The 14,538-nt window shown below is 29.1% G+C and overlaps 1 protein-coding gene across 3 annotated transcripts in view; it reads right to left on the bottom strand.

Moving 5' to 3' along the window:
* Pdk1 (Phosphoinositide-dependent kinase 1) overlaps positions 1-14,538 on the bottom strand; it is a 125,615-nt gene that overhangs the window by 60,475 nt on the left and 50,602 nt on the right. The window contains exon 1 of one of the 3 annotated variants that reach the window (XM_075307426.1): positions 2,467-3,349. The exons of the other annotated variants lie outside the window; for them this stretch is intronic. The gene's annotated coding sequence lies outside the window, so the exon portion shown is untranslated. Of the gene's footprint in view, positions 1-2,466; positions 3,350-14,538 lie in introns of those variants that run through there. 3 annotated transcript variants of the gene reach the window in all.

Genomic DNA, 14,538 nt, shown 5'->3' with positions numbered 1-14,538 from the left:
TGGCCATATAGAAATCATTTAAACATTTATGCCAAACAAATCAAGAACGATACGTTCGCTATTCATCCAGGAAAATGGGAACTTATAGTATTGTTTTTTATTTGTTTTGTTTTTAATTTATTATATATTTGATTGAATAAACATTTCAAAAAAATTTCCTATGACATTTGGGAACGTTGTGGCATGTTTATGGGGCTAGCAAAACAATAAAGTCAAATGTCTAGACAGTTTGGACGTCAATATAAGGAAGCGACATGACAACAAAAATATATATAAAAAAAAAAATAAAATTAAAAACATAACAAAAAGAAATAAATATAATAATAAGAATTCAAAAACAGCAAAAAATAGCAATCGTCTCAACATTATGGATTTAATTTTTATTTATTTTTTTACCAAAATACCATAAAAAAAAACGAAGAAATAAGCCTTTTCTTAAAATATTTGCAATAGGTACGTTTCACATATAGAAAATCTTAGATTAGGTTAGGTATAGTGGCAGTCTGTTATTTCAGGCTCACTTGAGAGTATTCAGACCATTGTGATACCACAGTGGTGAATTTCTCTCATATAACAAAGTGGCAAATATGCATTATAGAAGCTATTATTAACTGTAGTCTATATATTATTCCAAAATCCTAATATTCCAACTTCATTATTCACATTGAAAATCTAAATTTTATTACTTTAATTCTTGCAATTATATGTATTTAAATCATTCCATTAACTTTTAACACAAAAGAGGCAAATTTTCTCTATGTTTTGACACCTTTTGTCTTTTCTAGATTTTCACCTGTAAAACAAAAATATTCTTCTCAAATTAACGGTACTTTTTGTTAATATATATATGTGTGTGTTGGTACAGGTTTTAAAAATTCCATAACTAACTTTCTTCAAAAAAAAATCATAATGTGAGAACAATATGATTAGCGAAAAAAGTGAAATGAAATATTTTCCCATTTTGTTATGATTTTTTCCTACTATTGTAGTTTTTTTTCTGTTTTGTTTAAATGTTTGTAAATTTTATGAATGAAATATTTTTCGAGATATGTTAGATGTAACAAAATCCACCACATATACTACTCATACTTGTATAACATCTTTCATCGTTTTGGCAAATCACATGAACACTCGTCATGCACACACATACGCACTCACACAAACGCATTGACATTTACTCTCATTTGGTTATGGGGCTCAAGGTAAAATTCCATTGTATATATGCCTTTCACTCATCTGACTTACAACTAACTACGCCAACAGTGCTGGGTATTAGAGGCGCCAAGTGGCTGTTGAGGCATAACAAAACGAAAATAACCATAGCATGAATTGGGGAGAATAAACTCCCCGAAAAAAAAACACCACAACACAACACATAGACAAAACAAATTGTAATAGACTTGAATAACATAACAACAAGCATTGGGAGCAGTGCTGCCGCTACTACTTCAATCGAAGTATTTTGCTTCATTTTCACAAAATTTACTTCGTCACTCCTTCTTCCAAAAATCTGCTTCACTTTTTTGTTCTGCTTCAAATTTTTAAATTTTTCCCCATATTACCTAATTGTTTTTCCTATTCCTTTAATTACGATGAATATAGCGGTTTTAATCATTGAATTATTAACCGATGTGGACCAATTTTTGCATAGGTGTTAGATACCATATACTTACACCATGTACCAAATTTCAGATGAAATTTGGTTCTCTTAGAGGCTCCGCAAGCCAAATCGGGGGATCAGTTTATATGGGGGCTATATATAATTATGGACCGATGTGGACCAATTTTTGCATGGTTGTTAGAGATCATATGATGAAACCATGTACCAAATTCCAGCTGGATCGGATGAAATTTATATACTTTATGGGGTTTTAGAGCAATATTTCGATGTGTTACAAACGGAATGACAAAGTTAATATACCCCCATCCTATAGTGGAGGATATAATAAAATGAATTATATTGTTTAGTTTTCAAAAATGTATTCTACTTCAATTTTATTCAATCTACTCCACTTTTTTCCAAAATCTACTTCACTCAATTTTTCACTAGCGGCAGCACTGATTGGGAGTGATTTATTAGAGTACACAGAAAGATAAACAAAGAGAGATTCATATATATAGGCATCATAGTAGAGGAGAGTAATATAGCGAGCTATTATTTTTTCTCCAAATGTATCTACTATGTCCAAGACGATTTTAAGCTTTGCTAACATCAAATTATTACATTATATTGTAATAAATAATTATTTATTTTGTTTGTATGGGTGTACTTAATCCACACATTTTTTTTTTGTTATCTTTCGTACTCGTGGATAGGTATGTATAGGTATTTTGTTTTTTTCTCTCAGCTCTAACTGCAATGCGTCAAAAATACACTCTATGTTTTGTAGTAATTGGAGGAGCCCCATTTTTGTATGTATGTTTTTTGTATTATAGCTGGCCAGTCTTTCATATTGGCCCACTTACATTTTACGTAGGTTTATCTCTTGAGACGATTCTCTCTCAACTCTGGCAACAACGACAATACGAAATCTCCTTAGTGGCGCGCAATTGCTATTTGACTCTCTCACTGAAGTATTTCTCACCACTCGTGAAGCAAGTGGTGGGGTAATGGTTAAATAATAATCGGATTTGTTTGTCTCGTATGCTTCGGCTTTTTTATATATGTATTGTTATTGTTATTATTGTTGTTGTTGTCTTTTTTATGATGATTATTTTAAGGAATTCGGTATTTTTCCTTTATTGCGGCAGCCAAAGAATATTTTTTATTACGATAATTTGTTTTGTTTTTGCCAAGCACAATATTTTTATTGTTTTATTTGAGTATAGATATTTTTCTTGGGGTTTTTTTACACGTTTGAACACAGATTGAAAAGCAGTAGATTAAGACTTTTTTGTGGTTTATTCCCAATACAATATATTTAATATAAAAAAAAAAACTAAATTCAACACATCACACGAACACAAACGGATTATGAACATCGATTTTTCTTTTTGAAATTAAACAGAAAAAATTTTGCCTTTTTTAACACACCATACACAAAAATTTCTATACATTATCATAAATAAATTTTACTAAATAAATTTTTACTAAAGATTTTACATCATTTTTGTTTTTTTTTTTTGTTTTTTGTATCGAAAAATGAACACATGGATTTTTCTTAATTTCTTTACATTTTGTTAGCTTTGAAGCATTTATTTGTAATTATATGTTAAATTTTCTTCTTGCTTGATTTTATATTGTTGTTGTTTTTTTTTCTTGAAATTTATTAAGCGAACGGGAACGAGCAAATGCTCCAAGTGGTTTGTTTTCGATATACCGTTTCACTGTGAGCGCCACAAAAAACTAATCAAGAATGATTGTATTTTAGCAATATAAAACAGTAAAAAAGCTATTGTACCATGCATATAGCATGGGCAATCGCGCACACACACACACAATTTGTCAAGAAATCACATTCTCTTTGGAGCTTTGCTCTCGATCTTAGCCTAAGTATATTGGGAGAGATTTAGGTGAGTCTATGAAATGAAATAAATGCTCTCACATGACTTTTATTTTCAACACAGTGATGGTAAAGTGAGGTACATTTCAATGGACAATGAGACTTTTTTTCTTACAAATAACAAATAGTTAAACAAAAGCATACACAGCAAACAAAAAACCGTAATTAAACTAACGCTAATTTTAACTTATTTTTATTGGAAAAAAATTATTTGCTTGTAGTTAAATTTTATTATTTTTATCGAAATTTTCCACAGCTTAATGAAATGTTACTTTTTTAAGTACACAGAAAAAAATTTCACGAAAATTTTTCCAATTAAAATCTTAATTGAGTTTTAAAAAATATTCAATTAAAAATTTAATTGAATCAACAACTTTTTTAATTTAAATAAAAATCACTCACACAAATTAATAGTATCAATTAATTTTTTAATTGGATCAATTAATTTTTTAATAGATACTATCATTTCTGTGATTGAAGACATTGCAATTAAAAAATTAATTGGATCAATTAATTTCGTGATTGATTCAGAAAAAAAAATGTTTGTGTGTATAACACAAAATTTTTATGAACTAAACGTGAGTATAAAGTTCAATGACCGTACACATAAGTTCAATATGAACTAGAACAAAAGAAAATTTTCGTACGATTCCCAAAAATAGTAAGAATGAACTACTGTACACAGAAAAAAATTTCTCGAAAATGTTTCCAATTAAAATTTTGATTGAGTTTTAAAAAATATTCAATAAAAAAATTTAATTGATTCAACAGATTTTTTAATTGAAACAAAAATCAATCACAAAAATTAATAGTATCAATTAATTTTTTAATTGAACCAATTAATTTTTAATTGACCTTCAATTAATTTTTTAATTGATACTATCATTTCTGTGATTGAAGACATTTCAATTAAAAAATTAATTGGATCAATTAATTTCGTGATTGAACCAGAAATTTTTTTTGTGTGTATGGTTAAAATTATCATGATTTTGCCCCAATGATTTTCTTCTTTACTTTAAGTTAATTTTTTCTTCTATGAGATGATGTAATTTCGTGAACTGCCATTAAAAAGTACAACAGGGCATTAAAATTCCTGGTTTTAACAACGCTTTGAGGAAATCTCAAAATGTGGAGTAAAATTTAGTTAAATTTTCGTGCGTGGTAGTTCATTCTTCCTATAAAACAGTTCACTTTTTTCTCGGTGTAGACTAAGGGTCGGTTTCTCAATTTATTGTTAATATTTATCGTGTCGATAAAACAGCTGTTCCCATTCAAAAAATTAACTAACCGGTTAAGTATTAATCGAAGGATGAGAAACTGACCATAAGTAGGTTATTTGTATATATTTTCTATTCAAGATTTTCTATTCAAGATTTTTTTTTTAAGATTTATTAAATGAATGTACGTTTGATTAGCCCACATTGAAATTGTACCATAAATGGTAAGTATTTCCAACGTTCCATCACTATGAAATAATACTGAGCTCCCAAAAGAAATTGTAATCAACATACGCCACACCACCACCACTACGAACAAAATACACATCTTAATATACCCTCCTATCTCTCATAGACTCTCTTGTCAAGAGGGGAATAAAAACAAAATATAATATGGACAAACCTCTCATACCCCCCCAACCAACAATATACAATACAACACAAATATCGAGAGCAATAAAGAGAGTACACATTTATGGTCACCATAGTGGGCCAGTAACATGGTGAAAATACAAGTGGGGAGTAAAATATGTTGTGTTTGAATGTACAATGGGGCTTTGTTTACGTATAGTTGTTGTTTAAAAATAACTGTGTGTGGCGCTTTCATACATTTTTTTGGGGATTTTTACGGAATTTGTGTTTCTTATGATGGGTGGTGTGGACGGTGGTGGTGGTGGTGATGGTGGTTTCATAGATTGTCTACTAGTCAACGATTAGGGGGTAGATAATGTCATTGTTGTTTGATGCTGCTGAACAAAACTTGCTATACATATACATACACAAAAACAAGAATAAACGAATGGAAGAAAAATAAAACTAACAAAAACAAACAACACGAATACCTATGATGTTTACAAAACCATAAAGATGCCGCTAATCAATCAATCATTCCCAATACATAGTAATAAAATATGCCTTTAGCCGTATAGGTATGTAGTTACAACAAAAACCGAATATCTTAAATGGAGTGGGGAATTTCGAATTTTTAGACGAGAAATGGTTTAGTTTTCAAATTTATTATTGATTTTTTTTTTGTGTAAAATTATTTTGCCTTTTTTACTTAAAGAAAAGAATTCCATTCATTAATTACAAAATAAACAAGGAAAAGTAAACAGAACACTACAGTGAGTGGACATATTAACTAAGAGCTCAATTGTATTCGTTTAATAATCACACAGAGCCAAAAAGGCAGCATCAATACAAAAAAAAAAAACTTAAACTTGACTTTTTGATCAATGACCAGCGCCACCAACACACTCACACACACAAAGTGAGGCCAGCGGTATATTTGAAAGCTGTTGTGTTGTGGTGAATCGCAATGAAGATAAAGATCAATTTACCAATGCGATATTTATAATAAGCTTTTTAATCGGTGACAAACAAAGAAGGGGCGGAAGAGGTGATTAGGAGGCTTTGCTACGAGAATTTTGTTCGTTCCCATTTTTTTTGTGGCGTTGATAAATGTCCATGAAAACATGTAACGGTGTTACGCTTTAATTATTAACGTTTTGTTTCGAGGTAATTGATAGATTATACCAAAATGATGGTCATTAATGAGTGAGAGATAAAAGGAAGTTTCAACTTTCTTTTGGTTTTCTTTTTTTTTATAATTAAGAAAGAATTTTAAGGAAAAAATTATTGAGTTATTACTAAACAATTTTAGACACTTTACACGAAATTGCTATTGGAAATCTATAAGTGTAGCTTAATAATATAAATCTTAAAGCTTTTTAATAAAGTTTTAATTTTTGTGTGTACATTAGTTTTATAAGATATTCAAACATATCCACTGTAATGATATGGAAAATTGTTGGAGAACTAATTAGTAGAAAGATTTCATGGGAATTTTTAATGGGTCTAGGTCTACATAATGCCCCAAAGATGTCGAAAATATTCTAGGGAATTGATATTGAAAAAATGGCAAAACCGAAAAGCTTATTACAGTGTTTAATTTGATATAATGTGATTTAAGTGGATGTGTGCATTCGCTTAAGAGAGTTTTCATTTTTTTTAGAACTGTAACTAATTGATATTGACATATGAAAATTATAGATTTATTTTATTGTATTTATAGTATTATTACAAGACTTTAATGTTCATGTGTGCATTCATGTATCTATAGTATTTGATTAGTTTTATAAGATATTCAAACATATCCAATGTAATGATATGGAAAATTGTTGGAGAACTAAATATTAGAAAGATTTCATGGGAATTTTTGATAAGCCTAGGTCTACATAATGCCCCAAAGAAATCGAAAATATTCTAGGGAATTGATATGTAAAAAATGGCAAAACCGAAAAGCTTATTAAATTGTTTCATTTGATATGATGTAATTTAAGTGGATGTGTGCATTCGCTTAAGTGTTTTTTTTTTTTTTTTTTTTTTTTAGAACTGTAACTAATTGATATTGACATATGAAAATTATAGATTTATTTTATTGTATTTATAGTATTATTACAAGACTTTAATGTTCATGTGTGCATTCATGTATCTATAGTATTTGATTAGTTTTATAAGATATTCAAACATATCCAATGTAATGATATGGAAAATTGTTGGAGAACTAAATATTAGAAAGATTTAATGGGAATTTTTGATAAGTCTAGGTCTACATAATGCCCCAAAGATGTCGAAAATATTCTAGGGAATTGATATTGAAAAAATGGCAAAACCGGAAAGCTTATTAAAGTGTTTAATTTGATATGATGTGATTTAAATGGATGTGTGCATTCGCTTAAGAGTGGGTTTTTATTTTTTTTTTTAGAACTGTAACTAATTGATATTGACATATGAAAATTATAGATTTATTTTATTGTATTTATAGTATTATTACAAGACTTTAATGTTCATGTGTGCATTCATGTATCTATAGTATTTGATTAGTTTTATAAGATATTCAAAAATATCCACTGTAATGATATGGAAAATTGTTGGAGAACTAAATATTAAATAGATTTCATGGGAATTTTTAATAAGTCTAGGTCTATATAATGCCCGAAAGAAATCGAAAATATTCTAGAGAATTGATATTGAAAAAATGGCAAAACCGAAAAGCTTATTACAGTGTTTAATTTGATATAATGTGATTTAAGTGGATGTGTGCATTCGCTTAAGAGAGTTTTTTATTTTTTTTTTAGAACTGTAACTAATTGATAATGACATATGAAAATTATAGATTTATTTTATATTATTTATGGTATTATAACATGGCTTTAGTTTTTATGTGTGCATTAATTTATCCATTCTATTTAATTAATACTGAAAAACCATTGACACAATATTAAAGTAACATAGATTAATTCTTCATCAAATATGTTAGGAATTCAATAAAATTTTAATTTCCATAGTATATACGTTATTGGGCAAAGATAATTAAAATTTATTAGCGATTTCAACGAATTGCTATTGGAAAACTCTGAGTTACCTTTAATCAACGAAAGTCCTTAGATTTATGGAATACAATTTTCGGACATGTAGGCATTCATTTAGGTAGAAAATCTTAAATAAGAAATTCTAATTGTATATTTATTATGATTTTTTTTAAAGGGAGCATTATTATAGCTAACAATGTTACAAAAAAAATTAAGACATATATAAATATATGAGAATTTTTATAATTCAAGGAATTAACCTTATGAGAATTTTAGTCAAAGAATTATTGCTTGTTTATGGAAAATGGAATAATTGAAATAATTCCAATGTTATACAACTAAACCCAATTACAATTAGAAAAATATTTATATGTATATAGGTAAAAAATATTTCCCTTTTTAGAATTATAATTAATTTAATTAATTTTTTTTTTAAGTTTACAGAGAAATTTGTTTTCATGTTTTTACATTTATTCCTTGAATCATATATACGGAACTATGAATTAATAATAACAAAATGGCTATGGGTAATTAAAAAAACAAATGTCGATTTGCCAGCAAAATACTTTGCCAATAACAAATTTTACACTGCGTAAACAAATAAACAGTCAATTTTGTCGGAGACTTCCCCCGAGCCGTCCATAAGCTATGGCTTTTTTCTAATTGAAAAATTACTTAGAAAACCATACAAACAAATAAAAAAAAACAAAAATTCTAAAAACAACATAGATTGTATTGAGGTCATTGTCGTTTTACTTTGAACATTCAAAGCAATATAAAAATAAAAAAAAACATTCCAAAGAGAGAGAGAAAAAAAAAACAATACAAAACTAAATTGTTTTATGTGTATTTGTTTTATTGTCTATTTTCGACTTTGAAATATAAATATTTCTGGTTTTCACAACATTTTATTTATTTATTTTTATTGGTAATTTGTTGAGTATTCGACAAGAGTGGAGAATAACACAAGAAACAGCTATGACAAAGGCTATGGGCCAAATAACAAAACACGTCTAAGACGCAAGTAATTTATCATTATTTGTTTGAGTGAAACATCGTTGATAGACCCCAACAGTTGACCAAACCGGGCCAACTACATATTAGCTTGAGTTAGACGGATGGATGGATGGATAACCGGACGGAAAAAGGGGCCAAACAAAAGGCAAAACAATACAAAAAGAAATATCACTTCTTTTTTTTTCTTGAGTAAACAAAAACAAACAAAAGAATGCGAAATTTAAAGAAAACAACAACAAATACCAAATATATGTAAGATTTCGTTTTTGTTTTTGTAGTTGGTCATTAGCAAAACGCCACCGTCAAAACAAACGAACCGACAAAACAACCACATAATATTGAACCGAAGTGGATTGTCTGCTGGCAACCATTTACCAACCAACGAACAGAAAACACCTTTCACTTTATATGTATCCATCCAATCACAGCCATAATTCAAACTTACATACCAATCACCAAACATACGTACATGTATATTCCATAAATAAATAATTTTTGTAAACATATTTCTCTTTTTGTTGGGTTTTTGTTGTGATTGTTAAGCGAAACCCAAAACAAATTTAAAAATAAATAACAATGCAAGTCAATAAAAATAATCATAATTGTAAATAAAAATAATAAGGAGAAATTAAATAGAAATAATATAATAAATTAATGATGATAATAATTGTATATTGTATAAATATAGACAGCAACAACAAAAATAATGTATTTAATATTGTTAGCATATTTGAATGGATGACTGGCTGGCAGAAGACTGAAGGACGGACAAAAAGAAAATTTACCAAATAGCATTTAGATAAATAAGTTATCTTTGATTTATTCAAAACAAAGTGTGCTACGTTTAAAACATTAAAGATTGGCCATAGGAAAATGTAAAAATAATAAATAAGTTTTCTCTCTTTAAGAGATTGGGAATTGACTATGGAAAACTGTTAATATCACAAATTTGTGGTAATTTTTAGCTATAATTAATTTATTATTAAACATATGTGTGCTTTCGTTTAACAATAGAAACTTATTTTATTAAATTAAGTATATGATTTTGATTTATTCTTAAAAAAAAGTAAAAATTGCAAAATAACCAATAGCAAAAAAAAAAATAAATTTCTCTTTTTAAGAGATTAGGAATTGATTATGAAAAACTTTTTATATCAAAACAATGCTATAAGTATAAGCAATAATATATATATTATTAAAACTATGTGTGCATAAGCATAACAAAAGAAAGAATTTTTTTTTTCATAACTTAAGTATATGAATTCACCAAATAACCAATAGTAAATAATAATTTTCTCTTTTTAAGAGATTATAAAAATTGATTATAAAAAACTGTTAATATCAAAGTGGTGCTATAAGTATAAGCTATAATAGATATTATATTAAAACTATGTGTGCATAAGTTTAACAAAAGAAACATTTTTTCTTTTAAATTAAGAATTGTTTATGAATTGTTTGTTAATATAACAATGAAGCTGTTATTTAGGGCTTTCATAGATTTCATCTAAGCAGTATGTGTGCATTCGTTTTATTCTAAAAATTACACCCAGAAAAAGGGGTTCTAATGCCAACTGACCTTTATTTTAGTTCATGACGATTTAGTTCATTTTAGTTAAATTTTGCACATTATAAGTAAATGTTCCTTATTTGAATAATTTTTTGCTAACTTTAATGACGTGAACTAAAAATAAGAAAAAACAAGTATATACGGCCGTAAGTTCGGTCAGGCCGAAGCTTATGTACCCTCCATCATGGATTGCGTAGAAACTTCTTCTAAACACTGCCATCCACAATCTAATTACTTAAGTTGCGGTAACGCTTGCCGATGGCAAGGTATCTTAAAACCTCCTAACACCATCTACTAAATTGTATGTAAGTCCATACGTGGTATATATTAAATCAAAAAAGATCGATCCAATACGCATATAATTCAGTTTGACAAAGTAGACATAAAATTTTGACAAATTTTCTACAGAAATAAAATTTTAACAAAATTTTCTATAGAAATAAAAATTTTGACAAAATTTTCTATAGAAAGAAAAATTTCACAAAATTTTCTATAGAAATACAAATTTTGACAAAATTTTCTATAGAAATAAAATTTTGACAAAATTTTCTATAGAAATAAACTTTTGACAAAATTTTCTATAGAAATAAAATCTTGGTAGATTATTTTTGGCTCGAGTGGCAACCATGATTATGAACCGAATAAAATTTGAACAAAATTTTCTATAGAAATAAAAATTTGACAAAATTTTCTATAGAAATAAAATTTTGACAATGATGAAAATTTTATTATGAACCGAATAAAATTTGAACAAAATTTTCTATAGAAATAAAAATTTGACAAAATTTTCTATAGAAATAAAATTTTGACAAAATTTTCTATATAAGTAAAATTTTGGTAGATTATTTTTGGTTCTAGTGGCAACCATGATTATGAACCGATATGGACCAATTTGTGTGTGATTGGACCAATTTTGGTATGGTTGTTAGCGACCATATACTAACACCACGTTCCTAATTTGAACCGGATCGGATGAATTTTGCTCCTCCACGAGACTCCGGAGGTCAAATCTGGAGAACGTTTTCTATGGAGGCTATGTATAATTATGGACCGATATGGACCAATTCTGGCACGGTTGTTAAAGATCATATACTAACACCATGTTCAAAATTACAACCGGATTGGATGAAATTTACTTCTCTTGGAGACTTCGCAAGCCAAATCTGGGGATCGGCTTATATGGGGGCTATATATAATTATGGACTGATGAGAACCAATTTTTGCATGGTTGTTAGAGACCATATACCAACATCATGTACCAAATTTCAGCCGGATCGGATGCAATATGCTTCTCTTAGAGGCTCCACAAGCCAAATCTGGAGATCGGTTTATATGGGTGCTATATATAATTAAGGACCGATATGGACCAATTTTTGCATGGTTGTTAGAGACCATATACCAACACCATGTACCAAATTTCAGCCGGATCGGATGCAATATGCTTCTCTTAGAGGCTCCACAAGCCAAATCTGGAGATCGGTTTATATGGGTACTATATATAATTAAGGATCGATATGGACCAATTTTTGCATGGTTGTTAGAGACCATATACCAACATCATGTACCAATTTTCAGCCGGATCGGATGAAATTTGCTTCTCTTGGAGACTTCGCAAGCCAAATCTGGGGATCGGCTTATATGGGGGCTATATATAATTATGAACCGATGTGGACCAATTTTTGCATGGTTGTTAGAGACCATATACCAACACCATATACCAAATTTCAGCCGGATCGGATGAAATATGCTTCTGTTAGAGGCTCCACAAACCAAATCTGAGGGTCCCTTTATATGGGGGCTATACGTAAAAGTGGACCGATATGGCACATTTTCAATACCATCCGACCTACATCGATAACAACTACTTGTGCCAAGTTTCAAGTCGATAGCTTGTTTCGTTCGGAAGTTAGCATGATTTCAACAGACGGACGGACATGCTTAGATCGACTCAGAATTTCACCACGACCCAAAATATATATACTTTATGGGGTCTTAGAGCAATATTTCGATGTGTTACAAACGGAATGACAAAGTTAATATACCCCCATCCTATGATGGAGGGTATAAAAATATTTTTAATAAATTTTCTTCAATTTGACAAAAAAAAAACATTAACTTATTTGCAATTAGAAAACTATTTTAGTTAAAATTTTCTAAAATAAACCTACATTTTCTTCCACGGTGGGTTCACTTTTTTTGGGTGTATATTTTTCAACAGTTGAGGAATTGATTATAAAAATCTGTGATAGCCAAAGAGTTTCTGTATTGGGTAGATATCACTGACTAATTGTTAGAGGTATGTGTGCATTTCTTTACTGATGGAAATATGTAGATGGAATTTTAAGGTTTTCGATTTTCCGTAATTGAAGTGTGATGTTACATCTATTTTTCTGATTATCTTATTTGATTTTTTTTCCGAAAATCCGTCTACCAAACTGAAAGAAGAGTTTTCTTTTTTGAATGAAAGCAATTTTGGCCATAGAAAAAAATAAAAAAATTTGTCTAAAATTACTATTTAACCCTAGAAAGCTTATCCTACTGAAAGTCACGGATAAGCTAAACATACGTCTGTGAGACGTATCATGGTTTCTAATCGCGTGTGCAAAATTTGTGAATTTTTATTTTAAATTTTTGTACTTACACCGATTCTATATACAAATCCTTAACATTTAAACCCATCTTTGGCTAAACATTTAATTATTATGTAAAGGTGGGTATTAAGTTCGAGTTTAGCCGCTAAAAACGTCATTTTTTCACGATTCCTTTTCTTTAATAATCCATTTTAAGGAATAAAAACTTTGCGAAAATTTGCTTTGGGCTTTTCCCCATCAAGTTATAATAAAATTTGCAACAAATATGTATAATTTCATGCATTTTTCTTACTGATTTAGTTTTCACTTTAGCGATTTTAGTGGCTAACCTCGAACTCACCTTAACAAACAAATTACATTTTCGGTACTCATTTTCATCAGGGAGAGCGAAAAACTAAAAAAAAACCCCTACGTCTCTCAGACGCAGATAAGCTGTTTAGGGTTGAAAGGCCTTTATTATAAAAATAAATTGTAATAAAGGGCAATTTAAAATTTCGTTTAGGGTCAAAGTATTTCTTCTTTGTGAGCAATTGGCCTTTTTTAACATATACAACTGGGTTTACGAAGTTCGAGGCATTATTTTTACTAAACTAGCGTTTTTAAGCTACACCACAAGACTCAAAAATTTTCGAGAAATTTTGATAGTAGTTTATTTGACCTATCAAATTCACAAGCATTCATGGAAGTAGAATATATGGATTTGATTTACTTTTTTGCTCCACCACACCCCACTGTGTTGACTGCATTTAGCTGCAATGAATGTAATTGAACAACAACAAAAACAAAAATCGGAAAAAAATATATTTTATTGAAAACAAAAATAAACACCGTCGTCGTATATGTGGAAGCACTGAAGAAAACCCAAATGCAATGCACAAAGTCCATGAATTAAGCCAGACGACGTTGTCAATAAAAACAACTGTAGCCGACATCACTCGTTGGTTGTTTTTGTTTTTTTTTTTTTTTTGATTATTTCGATTAAATGACGATCGTGTCTAGTCGCTTATAGGCTGACAGACGTGGACGACCTAATGCAGTAGCAGCAAATAACACTCTCACTTACAAATAAAATTGAGGTTACACGCAACCCAACGCTAAACCATCCAAATGTATGTGTGTGTGTGTAATATTAATACAGGGTGTTGGTATTGTAGTTAGAAAGAATTTTATTTTTTTTTTTTTTCTTTTGGAACAAAATGTTAATTTTCACCTAAAAGGTGAAAAATTGTATTTTAAATGAACATCATTTATACACCTCTGTAATTGGGC

The sequence above is a fragment of the Haematobia irritans genome, chromosome 4 (assembly GCF_050003625.1).
Source record: "Haematobia irritans isolate KBUSLIRL chromosome 4, ASM5000362v1, whole genome shotgun sequence".
Taxonomy (NCBI): domain Eukaryota; kingdom Metazoa; phylum Arthropoda; class Insecta; order Diptera; family Muscidae; genus Haematobia; species Haematobia irritans.
The sequence above is the reverse complement of the archived record's forward strand: the minus strand, read 5'-3'. Positions and strand labels throughout refer to the sequence as shown.